Genomic DNA, 14,062 nt, shown 5'->3' on the forward strand with positions numbered 1-14,062 from the left:
CCTTCCACCTTTCTGCCCTCCGTTTTCTTCTCTCTGCCCTCCTGCCCCACTGGACACCTGACTGAACACCAGCTGGAGTGGAGCATATGGGATCCACTCTGTTGTGGAGAGGACAGGTCTCAGCCTGGGCTGTTACTCGGGGGCTGGTGTAGTAACCCGGTGAAAAATGACAGTCAAAGCAGGAGAGAATTTATTCATCAGTGAGGGAAATCACGAGGCCTCCAATAATCAGTTCCTTAGTCAGACTTGCTAACCATCGAGGTCATTACCGTGCTGACAGCTTAATTAATGGCATCGTAATTAAGGTCGGCCCCCCTTCAGACTGTAACTACCTCAGCATCTTTATTATCACTTCATATGGTAACCACCGTTCTGATGGGCACGCCTGTCCTGGAGGTTGGGCTGTAAGACTAGTCATAGTGCGTGAGTGAGATGTATGCTTCCCAGTGGGCTGGAGCCGGGCGCTCTCCTGACTGCTATGCCCACTGCTCATTCATTCATTCGTGCATTCATTCACTCTCGGCCTGGAACTATCCTCAGATGACTGTGTGGCCCTCTCTCTCTCTCCCTCCGTGTCTTTCCCCAGACATCACCTTCCCAGGGCATATTTCTCTACATCAAGTCTCCGCTGCACACCCTACCCTGAGCTGCCTGTGTGCCTCCTGCTTCACTTGTCTCCTTCCCACTGTCTCCATCTCACCTGCTGCTGAATATTTTTAAATTTATTGTGGTTAAACATATGGAACATAAAATTTGCCATTTTAACCATTGTAAGGGTACAGTTCAGTGGGTTTAATTACAATTACTATGTTATACATCCATCACCACTATGTATTTCCAAAACTTTTCATCACCCCAAAGAGAAACTATACCCGTTAAGCAACAACTCCCTTATTCCCTCCACTCTTGAGCTCCTGGGAACCACTAATCTACTTTCTGTCTCTATGCATTTGCCTATTCTAGATATTTTGCTGTACATTTTACTTGCCTATTGGTTTGTTGTCTTTGCCACAAGAGTGTCAGCTTGGCCCGGACAGAGGTTCTGACTCTTTGTGAGCCACCGTTATTTCCAGCACCCACAACAGCCCTGGCCATGTTGTCATTACTCAGTATGGCGGAATGTATGGATCATGTACCAGGTATTGCCCTAAGCAGTGGGGTACAGAGCCGTATAAGAAATCATTTCTGCCTTCTAGGTGCCAGCAGGCTAGGGAAGAGACAGCAGGCCAGGGGAGAGACATGCCAAAGGTTGTGACAGAAAGGTGACCCAGGAACAGGGAGTGGTCTCCCCAGCCTAAGGCAGACACATGCAGTGACGCTTTTCCGTGGAAATGAAGGGGAGCTTGTAGGTGGTCACTCCAGTTGTACCAAGTGCTTTGCACTCATTTGACCTTCACAGTGACTCTGGGAGATGGGGCTGTTATTATGCCCATTGTACAGACTACGCAACTGAATCACAGAACAACTTGCCCCAGGTAACGCTTAGCAGGGGGCAGAGCTGGGACTTGAACCAGTCAGGCCCCCAAGTCCAACTCTTAACACTCTGTTATACTGAAGGCACTCTACTGAATGTAACTGTGTCTGGCCTGAGTCTTGGGTATGAGGCGGGTAGGAAGTGAGAGTTGAGGTGTGGGCAGGATCCAGTGCCAGGAGGCCTTTCCCTGCAGGCTGTGGGCCATAAGGGGCCATCGAAGGGCTTGGGGGTGGGGGCACGGTTAGATGGCTGGGCTGCGCAGGGAAGTTGGAGGGGGCAAGGCTGGGCAGGGAGTGCAGAGGAGAAATCAGGCATCATGCCCCACAATCCTTTTCCCATGTCAATAGCAGGGCACACGTATCTCTGAGGGCAGGCCTTGGACCCCCTCACGCCCACTAGGGCAGTCAGGAAAACTGCAAGGGAGGGCAGGAACTGGCAGCCAGCGCTAGTGAGGGCAGTGTGGACTCACCCTGTGGGCTGCTAGCCAGTGACAGCACGGTCTCAACTGGCTGACTCTATGACCTGGGGTGAGAAAAACTCTTCCCCTCTCCAGGCCTCAGTTTCCCCACCTGACCTCCACATGTTAACTCAGGTCTGGCCTGGTCTGGTGCCCAGCAACCTGGACAAGGACCCTGAGCTTTCTCTTGCAGACGTCACCACTGGTGAGGAGGTCAGTTCTTAGCCAGGACCCGGCCGGTGTGGGGGGAGCGGGGCTCGTCATCCTCTGCTGCTCCCTTTATCTGGGCCTTCCCTAACCCTCCCGCGTTCTCCACGTGGCAGACTGTGAAGAGTTCTGTTGTTACCTCCTGTCCATTTGTGAAGAGCTAAGATGACTCCTGTGTGTGACTTCAGAGCGCCTGGGCTGGCTGCAGCCCGGAATCATGGTTCAGGAATGACCCTGTTCCCTGGGTATGAAAAGAGCCTGAATGCTGACTCCAGGCTCTCCCCGTCTTCACCCTTGGGGGAGGAGGGCAGTGTCTGACCTGCCCTGTGTCTCTGGCCATCAGGCGCCAGGTACACAGAAGGTGGAATGAGGAAGGGAAGGAAGGATAGACAGACAGACAGGAGGGCCAGAGGCCCCGAGTTTCTGCCTCCAGCCCCTTCACCCTCACCCTGGCCTGGAATGGAGTGTCCTTCTCCGCCACAGCTTCGGTCCGTCCTGCCGTCAGCCACCTTGTTTTCCACGTTGATGGTACTTTGTCTCGTAGTGGCTGGGAGCCCAGCATCTGGACTCATGGATGAGGCTAGTCTTGTCACTGCCAGTGGGGGCCCAGGAGGCATTGTTGCTGGACAGAGAGACGCAGGCTATGGTGCTGATGAGGCCACCACCAGGCTCACAGGGCCCGCCACTCTCCAGCGGGCACTGCTGATTCGGCAGCACCTGTCTGCCACACGTCATGCTGGCTCCTCTTTCTTCTTTCCCTCCCGCACACCCGGGAGGCTCCAAAGACACTTTATATCTCTCTATAACCTCCCTGCGGGACAAAGGGGGTGACAACACCCTCTGCCCCTTGACCTCTGAGCCCTGGACCCTGGGCACTCACACACCAGAGGAAGGAGGCTCTGCTCCAGCCCTGCCCCTGCTTTGCTGTGTGGCTCTGGGCAGGCCTCTCGCCCTCTCTGGGCCCGTGTCCTCTTCTTGGGGCAGAGCAGCAGGGCCAATCCATCCCCATCCTCAGTTATGCAGGGACACCACACAGCAGGCAAGGGGAGAGGAGCCCCCAACACCACACATTGCTTGTGGTCAGGTGGGGTGGTCGTACACCACTCCCTCACTCATCACTCCACACACAGTGGTTACTGGGCACCTCATCTGTATGCCAGGCCTGGCGAGGCTATAACTGTAAACAGTCTGGAGAAGAGAGGCCACGCCAGAGCCCTGCAGCTCGGGTCAGGGCTGAGAAGAACATCAAGAGGGTGGGGCCCCGGGAGCAGTGGGGGCCCCATACACACTCCCCTTCTCTTCTTTCTTCTCCATGCACCCTCTTGCCCCACCGGCCCTGCGACCTTCTCTCTTCCTGCTGCCCCTGTCCTCCCCCTGGCCCCACCACACACCATCTGCTGCCTGTGGCCTCTCCTCCACACTTCTGCCGCTGCCCATTCCTCAGCCAGGAATGACAGTTCCCCACTCACCTCAGACCCAAGATCCAGCACAAGCCTCTTTCTGAACTCCCTCAGGCAAAACTGGTGCCCCTCACCACGCTCTCACCTCACTGTTGTTACCAGTGGCCTGCTTATCTGTCTTCCCCTAGACTGGGCCCTGCCTTCTTTCCCAGCCTTCATCCCAGGGCCAGCCCTCATGAGGCACCAATCACCATCTCTCGATCAAGGCAGACCTGAGTAACGATGTTCAACCTCCTTCAGAAGACTGCTCAGCCCTGCCCCAGGGGTCCCTGGCGTGGACTCATGGGCGAGCAGAGTCTGGCTTGAGGAGACCCACAGATGCTTCCACTGCCTTCATCGGGGTTTCTGGGCCAGGGCAGGGCTGAGGGGGTGGGAGTTCGGGATTCCCACCCAGAACACAGTCCTCCAGGTCAAAAACAGCCCAGGAAGCTGGACCCTTGGGGTGCCTTGGAAACACAGTGCCTGGACTCAGGAGGTGCTCACCATATTTTTAGTCATACAAGTAACCCTTTTATGGTTCTTGGGACAGAATGCATCCACAAACATTTTTGGGTTCTCAGGTTTCTTGGGAGGCCACTTGTCCCACTAGGAGTGTATGCTGCCCTCCAGTGGGGGCTTGTATAATGGTGAAAAACAAAAGAAATGTTCTTTGGTGAAAATTCACTAAGGTAGAAGGCTTGGGTATAAGGCAGTGCATCCAGGAAGTGTGATTGGGTCAAACTTTTGTCTCTTGGCTTTTGCACAGCTAGATAAGCCTTGTAAGCATATTTGTGGTTTTCTGTGGGATAGTTAGGGAGCCCTGGTGGCTTTGTTTTTTTGTGTGTGTGTATGTGTGTGTGTGTGTGTGTGTGTGTCATATTTGGAAAACCAGAGGTGCCCAATGTAACCAAATGTATGTATTGATCTGTGTTGTAAATTTTAATGTTTGTTTGGGACATATGTGCCCCCACAAAATATGTATCAGAATCCTTATTTCATAACAAAATTTCAGAAATGTTCCTTGATTCAGCATACCTTCCATTAATGAAAACACCTGGTATGGTATCAACAAAAAATTCAAAGTGGGAAATAATTGGATCTTGAAAGGGATAGTACCTGCTTAGATCTTTTGTGTTATTTTTTATTTAGTCATGTCATTGAGAGATAATTCATCCCCACGGTACAAAAAGTCTGCACACAGTGCAAAGTGGGCCCCTCTGCCCAGCAGTCACCACGGTGTCCAGTTTCTCTGGGTCCTTCCAGAGAAGCTGTGTGTGTGTACATGCATGTCACTGCTGTGTCACTGAGGCCCTGGACCCAGTGAACCCAGGCCATAGAGCAGTTCAGTTTCTAGTCACCACTCCGTGGTTCTGGAATTGAACACTGCTTGGGGACAAGGTGATCAACCCCGGAGGAAAGCAGTGGGCTCCGTCAGGTGGGAAGCCCTGGCCCGCTGCTCGCAGCAGGACCTCCATGAAGGAAGCAGAGCCACGTGCTGCTCCATTTTGCAGGAGAAGGAGGTGGTGGGTTGGGCCTGCAGTGTCCCAGGTTGAGATCCCCCAGGCCTCATGGGAGCCCATTTGTCATGACTTTAGCATCACCACCTTGGCCTACTCCCTATCCAGCTCAGTTCTGTCTGGCACATTTATTAGCACCTACTGGACATCGGGCCTGGGCTGGGTGCCGGGAAACAGACATAGGTGGTGCTGCTGATGCTGGGGCAGAGAGTGTGAGCCGGGGCTCTCCAGGACCTGCACTGCCCTTTGAGTGACTGAAGGTGTGGGCGGACATTTGGGTGTGACGGGCCAGGGATGTGACACCTTATGATGTATAGGGCTGTCCCACAGCACCAAGACCTTCCAGAGGTCTCACCAGATATTCATGGAAGCAAAAATCCATGTATAGTTATCTGGGCCTGGAACCTCACTCCATCTGACATCTGAACCACAAAATACATTACATATGAGTTTAATACATATTGAGTTTTCCAGGAACACAACTGCTCTCCAAGTGTAGAGAAGATACTTTGATATGTTCAGAGCTCTGCCCAGAGCTGCCGCCTTTCAGAGCATTACAGCACCAAGGGCAGGGCCCCTCAGGTGATTGAGTCCCCAGCAGCCCCTATATCCGTCTGGGTTTGTAGCCGTCACACAGAAAAGAAGGAGACTGGCTTCTTCCTTATCCCTTGTGATAAAGACGTGCCCACCATGACCCAGTATTTCATTATACATTGCTTTCCTTATTTTAAGGGCATTCTGTTGATTTTTGTTTTTTAAAAAAATGTATGTAGCTAGATTATATTATTTGCGAACTTTATTTCAAAACAGAGAAGAGGGTAGCACAAAGCTTTGGTTATAAAAAGAGGGAGCTCAGGACAAGGGATTCTTGTGGTGATGGTGTGCCCTGTATCTTGACTGTGGTGGTGGATACACGAACCTACACCAGTGACAAAACTGCACAGAACTAAACACACACACACATACACACACACGCACACACACACAAACACTGGTACCACTGGGGGACCTGAAGGAGATGGGTGGGCTGGATCAGCGTTAGTGTCCTAGCTGTGACCTGACTTGATATTGCTCTTGTAGTTTTACGAGATGTTACCATTGGGGAGAAACTGAGTAGATGACCCCTTTTGTATGGTCTCTTATAAACTACATGTAAATCTACGATTGTCTCAAAATAAAAAGTTTAATTTAAAAAAAGGAAGTGGGTGCTCACTTCAGCACATACACAAAAATTGGAACCATACAGACATTAGCATGTCGCCTGAGCAGGGGTGACATGCAAATTCATGAAGCGTTCCATATTTTTAAAAAATGACTACAACAGCAAATGTTTTGTTACATATATTTCACCACAATAAAAATGAAAAATATATAAATAAGCCAGTAAGATAACACATTTTTTATCAACTATAATTGCGAATGTTTGTAAATGTAAGCAGCTCACGTATAGAAATGAAAATAGTCTCTATAGAATGTACTTGAAAACAGCAGTCATAGGTTTTTTTTTTTAATCAACAAACATTTTCAAAGATTAAAAACAAGGCACTGGGTCTGAAGGGTTGAGACCCCTGCGGACCGTGGGACAGAGGAAGTTTCGCAACTCCACCCCCACTTCCAGCCCAGGTCCCTGAGACCAACTGGTTACTGTCCCTCCTCCTCAGGCCCTTTCACCCCTTCTCCCTGAGGCTGAACCCTCCCCAGAGCACTGGAACCAGCATCCCCCACCACCCCCAAAAGGCAGCACAATCCGCTTTATCTGCAGTCAGGGCCTAGCCGGCCCCAGCTATGGGAACAGGAACCCTGACCATCTGAGTTTGAGACCTGCTCTGCCAACAGGCCTTAGAGGGCAGATGGCTGCTGGAGCAGGGTCTTGTCCACCTTTCCCCAGAGACCTCCCCTCAGATGGGCCTCGCCTGAGGCCTTGGGCCTGCCTGCCTGCCCACCTACCACCAACTCCTGTGCACCCTCTGCCCAGTTCCACCATATTCTTCACTAGCTCTTCACCGCCCCTCACTACCCCTCTTCTTCTCCCCTCCCCCCACCACAGCAGCTAGGAGCTGGGGAAGAGACAAGTGAACATTCCTTAAAATGCCATTTTGAGGACAAAAATGAAAACCAGTGACTAAAATGAAAAGGTTAGGGAAACAAGTACGATTCAGAATTTTGTCATCCTGCAAACTGACTGTTCAGTGAATTGGCTTCTGGCAAATTGACTTGTCACAGACTGAGGGAGAGGCAGGACCGGTGGGGCGAGGGGTTCAGAAGCCAGATGTGGTGTGATGTCGGCTCAAGGCCCACCCGGAACTAGACTGGGCCCCACGTAAAGGTTCTGGTTGGGTTGTGTTCCCACCTCTGTTTATCAGACGTCCGGGGAGGAGCTCAGGGTGCAGGGCTATACAGAATGGCTAGGCTAGAGACGCCTGTCCCCTCTTGTCTCCCCAAGGCCTGGGCATTTGTCTGTGAAAACCTGACCTTATTGGGCCTGGACCATTGCTCTGCCCTCCAGGGACGCAATGCTCCACATTGTGAAAGGGCAGCTGATCTGAGCGTGGCTAATTGCAAGATGTTTTATAGGCTCCGGCAGTTTCATTCCTCGTCAAGTCAGTCCCTGGCATCTGTTTGGAATGGGTAATAAGGGAAGTAATGCATTTTTAATCACCATGGTCCACCATGAAACTTGCAGCCTGTCTCCTGCAGCCCTGGCCAAGCCCTAGGAGGAGCCTTTTCCTCACATTTGCTCTCCATTATCAAATAAGAGGAATACACTTCCGACGTAATTTAGTCTGGGCAGGCCGGCTTTGGGCGGCCTCCTGAACCCTCAGATTCCCCACCCTGGATTGGGCATGGATCCCTGACCATCTGATTGGAGCCCAGGGCTGCTGGGTGACCGGACTGCCTCGGGGAGCTCCCAAGACCCAGCAGAGGTGGGGGCCAACATACTGGGCTAATCAAGACCTTCCTTGCACCTCCCCCTGCCTGAGGGCCCAGCCACGCTCCAAGGAGCTGCTCAGATGGCACTCCTTACCTGCAGTCCACGGGCTGGGTGACTCAGAGCAGATTACTTAACCTCTCTGATCATCAGTTCAATTTCTGTAAAATAGGGCTGATAATTCCAATTTTGCTGGGTGCCATGAGGATTCAATGAGATAGTAAACTTATAAATAGGGTTTCTGTCCCCTCCCTTCTCTGGGTTCTCACTGCACAAGGCTGGGCTGGGCTTCGGGTCCTCCTGGGACGTAGAAACATACACATCTGGGAAAGGGAAGGAAGCCAGGCCGGAGCAGAGGAGTCTGTTAATCAGGAGCCTTTGTCATTTGAGTTGTAAATGACAGAAACTCAAGTCAAAGGGTTTTTAATGGTTGTTGTTAGCTGCTGTCTAATCGGCCTGACTCACGGCAATCCCATGCATGACCGGATCAGACTATTGTGATCTTAGGGTTTTTAATAGGTACTGGCAGTGAAAAGCCCAGGGGTCTGCCTTCAGTAGGGCTGGGTCCAGGGACTCCAGCCCTCTTGTCTCCATGTCTTGGCTTGGCTTTCCTCTGGGTAGTTTCCCCAAGTAGAGGCTCCCTCTCCCTCAGCAACCTTCGCCTCCTGGAATCTAGTTCCGTTGGTCAGCCATCTTCATGGCCAAGGGGAGGCAGTGTGCTGATTGGCCAGCCTCTGTCACACGGCCACCCCTGAAGGTGGGTGACAGAGTCAGAGCTGCCTGAGAGTTTAGGACGGGATTCACATGCGTGCATGCGTGAGGTGGGGGGACTGAGGCTGGATGCAGGCCAGTGGGTACGCTCAGAGTTCAAGGGCTGCATGGGTCAGTTTGGGGCATGGCTGAGCTCAAGGCCTCAATTTGGGATGTGGCTGAGGCTCACTGTGGCCAGAGCCTGCTCAGGCATCAGGGAGGCAAGGCCAGCTCCCCCGACCCCCTGACCGGGCGCCAGCTCCCCGCCCAGCTCAGGACCTGGCCTCAGTCTCTGTTCAGGGGCCTGCCAACAGATGTGGAGAGAGGGTTGCAGGGTTGGCTGTGTGTGCCTGGGTGCATCTACAGCACGCTGATGCCTGGGACCCCCTCCCCAACTTCCATGCCCCCTCCCTCCCCGGCTGGCACACCTCTCTCTCTTTGCCAGCTGGGACCTATAAACAAGAAGCCTATTCCTTGCTATCTCATCTTTCCTGTTTTCCCAGTGGTATGTATTAAAACAAAAACAAGAAGTTGCCTGGGGCATTGTACATTACCCGAGAAAACTCATCATTTATTTCCCATAAGCCCCAAATCTTTTCCAGCTCCTCAGGGAGAGGAATCCTTGCCGGCTGCGCTGAGCCCCCCCCCCCCCCGGAGAAGAGCAGTGTGGGACGGAGGCTGAGCACAGGCTAGTAAGGCGGGGTCGCCGCTGCTGCTTGCTGCATGCCCCCATTTTGCCATCCATCAAATGGGCCCTTCCTGGCCTCATGAGGGCAAAAAGGGATGACTTAGAAAGCATCAGTGGGCTGTGGAGCAAGAGGAATTTCTCAGGGAGCCTGAGGTTCTGCAGCTGGAATGAATGTAACCCGTGTACAGAGCAACCTCACGGAGGGCATTACGGGGCTCGGAAATCCATTCTAGGGGAGCCTGAACTCAAGGAGGGAGGTGGCTCATCCCCAGAGCCCACACAGCACAGTAGTATTCAGACCCGGTGAGTCTGGGTCTGGTCCTGGGTGCAGCTGATGGTGCTGCCTGTACCACCCCAACTGGAACATGGCTTTGCCTCTCTCCTGCCTCATTGCATAGACTAGCCAATGGCCTGTTGTCAGGTATCAGACAGGTGTCCCTGCCGGAGAGCTCTGGGCCCAAACAGGGAGATGAGCCGGGGGAGGGGCTCTTCTCATGGCCACCCAGCCCATCCGTAGAAAGCCAGGGTGTGGAGTTGGGCTTGGGGACTGCAGAGGCTGGTCACTCACCCCCTCTCCCTAGAGTCCTGTCTGTCTTCACAGACGTGGGACAAGTAGCAAGTCATCAGCGCTCTGTGCCAAGCCCTGGTGGAGGACTCTGACTGTTCCCTGCCCACCTTCCCATCCCTCCCCACTCTCACCCTTGCTCTTAACCCTCCGGCCACACCAGCCTCTGTTCTATGTTCGGACAACCTTGGTCCCTCCTCCGAGCCTTTGCCCTTTAGAGGGGCTTGCCTGGGATGCTCTTCCCCCAGAGCCAGCTCCTTGTAGAGCTCTGCAGCCCAGCGCCCTGGCATCTTATCATAGAGTGTAGCACTCCTGCCTTGACCGTGGGCACTCATGTGTCCTGTGGTGTTTGTCCTCCATCTTCCCACTGCACATGCTTCTAAAGGGCTCACCGTGTGTGCCCACCTGGAACGGCGCTGGCTTGGCAACAGTAGCTGCTCAGTAAACACCTATGGACTGACTGAGGGACCAGGGAACCCAGGAATGCTCCATGGAGGAGGTGGCAGTTGAGCCGGGCCTTTGTGAAAAGATGGAGCCTGGCAGAGCGGACGCTCAGTAATTGCTTGTCGGGTGAATGAAGGGTGTCCCACATTGGCCCCTTGACCTGAAGTTTGTTCTTTCATTCAAAATACATTGTCCAGAGGGCCCCACTATGTCAGACTGGGTGGGGAGGTGCACGGTGGGAAGAGCCAGGGGAGGGTCTGATGGAGGGGGGCAAGGCAGCCTGTTGGAGCAGAGGTGCCCAGGGGCCTGGCTTGGGACCTGGGTATGTAACAGTGCTGTCACTGAAATAGGCCCAGGGTGGTAAGTAACTGTTGATGTGAGAGGTGCCTGTGGATGGCCAAGTGGAGGAAGCCAGAAGCATGTAGCTTGGTGTGCCTGGAGCTCAGGGGAGGGAGGAGGGCAGGCTTGGGACAGACGGTGAGCATTGGTGGTGCCAAAGGTGAAGGGATCCCAGAGGAGGTGAGTTTCCCAGGAGTGGTGTGTCAGGAGGTTGGGCCCTTCCCCACTCACACCCAGTGTGGACACTGCCCCCTCCGTCCACCCACTCGACCCGCACCCCAGGGCTCAGCCCTACCGAGCTGCCTGCGGGCAGGCTCCCCGCTGCTGCTGTAGCTGTCAGCCTTTCCTGTGGGTCGCGGGCGCCAAGGCCTCCTGCCGGGCTGCAGCCATCTGTCAGGAGGGTGCTCTGTGTCCCTGGCAGAGACCAGACACGTGGGAACAGCATGCTATGATGGCATCTTGCGCCCCAAGATGGCAGCCTCACACTGGTGGCCGTCGGGCTCAGCATCTCCCCTCTCTGTGCACCGGAGCGGCAGCTTGGGCTTCTTGTTCACGCAGAGACCACACAGCTCTAACCTCAAGGAGCTCTGTTTCCAGCCACGCTGAGGCATCAGGCCAGACCCTTCCTGACAGACTGAACGCTGGGAGTGTTTCCCGCACAGAGCGCAGGTCTGGTACAAATAGGGGCCCTTCAGCCAGCTTCGCAAGCCCAGCTTCCATTTTTCCTCCCTTCTGCCCATACCCCTCCCCAGTCTGGTCTGTCTTGGAGTAAAGGATGATCCACTTGCTGTGTGACTGTGGACAGCCCCTTCACCTTTGAGCCTCAGACTGAGAGTGATGGGTGGGCGCCCAGCACATGGTGGGCACTGGGCACATGATGGACACCCAGCACACAGTGGGCATCAGGCGCATGAGTGCCAAGTCGTTAGGAAGGACAGAGGTAATGTACCCAGAGCACCCTACACAGTGGGCGCCCAGCATACAATGGGCACTGGGCACATGCTGGGTACCAGGCACACAGAGGGTTCTGGGCACACAGTGGGCATTGGGCACATAGTGGGCACCAGACACACAGTGGGCACCTGGCACATGATGGGCACACAGCACACAGTGGGCACTGGACATGCAGTGGGCACTTGACACACAGTAGGCACTGGGCAACAGTGACCCTCACTGTTATTGATCTCTCTGAGTCTCGATTTCCCCACGAGCTTTCTGTAAATGTGCTTAGCCCACGGTCCGGCCCATAGCAGGTCCTGGGAATGTTTCTGTTTTAAACTTTATTTAACTAAACCAGTGAACACACCCACTGTGCAGGAAGGGGTTTCAGATGTAAATGGAAAGAACTGTGGGCTACCCTAAGCTGGTCCTCACCAGCTGCCGGGTTCCTGGCCCTCAGCTAAAGGGAGCTGGGAGCAGACTTTCCTCTGACCAGGCTGTTGAGCACAGGACTTGAGGGGGTGGCTCTGGGGTCACAGCCCAGCCCGCCCTCACTCACAGTGTGATCCTGTGCAGGGTGCTTGTCCTCTCTGTGCTTGGCGTCCTCAGACCAGGCCTGAGGGCCAGGCAGGGTGTTCTAGCCACTCGTAGGAATGGGTGTGCAGGTGCGTGAGAGTGAGAAAGATGGTAAGTGTGTGTGTGTGTGTGTGTGTGTGTGTGTGTGAGATGTATGTGATGGTCAGAATGTATTGTGTGTGAGAGAGATGTAAGAGTGTGTGTGCGTTTGAGGTGTGCCGTGTGTGATGGTAAGAGTGTGTTGTGTTTGTGAGAGAGATGGTAAGAGTGTGTGTGTGTATAATCTGTGTGAGTGTGTGTCTGATGTGAGTGTGTGTGAGTGTATATGTGTGTCAAGTGTGGGTTGTGTGTGTGCGTGTATGTGTCATGCATGCATGTGTGCGTGTCTTGTGTGTGAGTATGTTGTGGGGGGTGAGTGTGTCGTGTGGTGTGTGTGTCTTGTGTGTGTACTCGTCTGACAGTGTGGGGTCAGCATGAGGCTGAGAGCGTGTGTTTGTGGGAGGGGAAGGTATGGTGTCCATGTGCAAGTTGGCCATCCCAAGGGCTCTATATGGGATGTGGAGGCAGCCCCCGCCGTGGTCCATCGCCAGATGGGGCCAGGGCGTCCATGTGTCCAGGAGTTGCTCACTGTGCCTTCCCTGAGATTCCAGGGTCAGGAGCCCAGGTCAGTGAGGGTCCCCCGTGCCTTGCCATGGAGAATTCATACCCACCCAGGAAGGGGCATGTTGAGCCAGGGCCGCCTCCTTTCACCTGGAAACTGCCTTGAAAGGTTGTCTGCTTTACTAAGTCTGAGGCTTTGTCTGTGTGAGAGATTAGACATAACCCAGGTGTCCATGAAGAGAGGGCAATTTAATCTGGATGGTGTGGGGAGCATGATGCAGCTGGGCACAAGACCGAGGCGTTCGCTGCGTTGGCCCTCAAGGGGGACCAAAGGCAGTGTGTCAAGAACAAGACCTTTTGTGTAAAGAACAAGAGAACCAAAATATATACATATGCATAAATACCTGTATTTGCTTATATTTGCATAAAGAAGTTCTTTATAGAACTTATTTATAGATGCACAAGACATTGGGATTCCCTCTATGGTGGCAGGGGTGAGGGGCGGCGATTTGGTGGATGAGGAACAATAGGGATGGAAACTTTTCACTGGGTATCTTTTTCATTTTCCCTATTTTACTTTTGAACCATAGGAATTCATTAGCTATTTAAAAATTAAATTTTAAAAATGTGTGAACTGCTGGGTTTGGGGCAAACTGGGTTGTTCTCCAAACATCCTAAGGGACCCCCTCTGCCAGTGAGGTCACCCTCAGAGACCCCTCGCCTCAGCATATCCTCCACTTTAAGACTGGGTGGGGTCAGAATGTTCTCCTTGCGGGGAGGAGCAGGGCAGTTGCCTAGGTTGACTTGACAGTGGGGTGTGGTCGACCACAGGGGGCCCTGGGTGGAGGGCAGGGGACAGAGCCAGGCCAGGATCTGGGTGGGGCCACCTACCAGCTGAGAGGCCTCGGGCAGGTCTCTGCCTTTCTGAGCCTCAGTTTCATCATCTGTAAAATGGAAATGAGGAAGTCAAGTACCCAGGCAGGCCTAGGGATTAAATGAGCCCATTTAAGGGCCTGACACACAGTAGCAGGGGAAGCAGAACATCCAGGAAGGACCTTTCAGAAAGGCAATGGACACCAATGGGTTTAGGGGAACCTGCATGTCCCCTAATATGTGGATGTGGGCCAGCGCCAGATGG

At 53.5% G+C, this 14,062-nt stretch overlaps 1 protein-coding gene and 1 pseudogene across 1 annotated transcript in view; both read left to right on the forward strand.

Annotated features, from left to right (window-relative positions):
* IQSEC1 (IQ motif and Sec7 domain ArfGEF 1) overlaps positions 1-14,062 on the forward strand; it is a 216,068-nt gene that overhangs the window by 2,085 nt on the left and 199,921 nt on the right. The window lies entirely within an intron of this gene.
* On the forward strand, positions 6,300-6,400 carry LOC111819797 (uncharacterized; annotated as a pseudogene).

Source organism: Trichechus manatus, unplaced genomic scaffold, assembly GCF_000243295.1.
Source record: "Trichechus manatus latirostris isolate Lorelei unplaced genomic scaffold, TriManLat1.0 scaffold00001, whole genome shotgun sequence".
Taxonomy (NCBI): domain Eukaryota; kingdom Metazoa; phylum Chordata; class Mammalia; order Sirenia; family Trichechidae; genus Trichechus; species Trichechus manatus.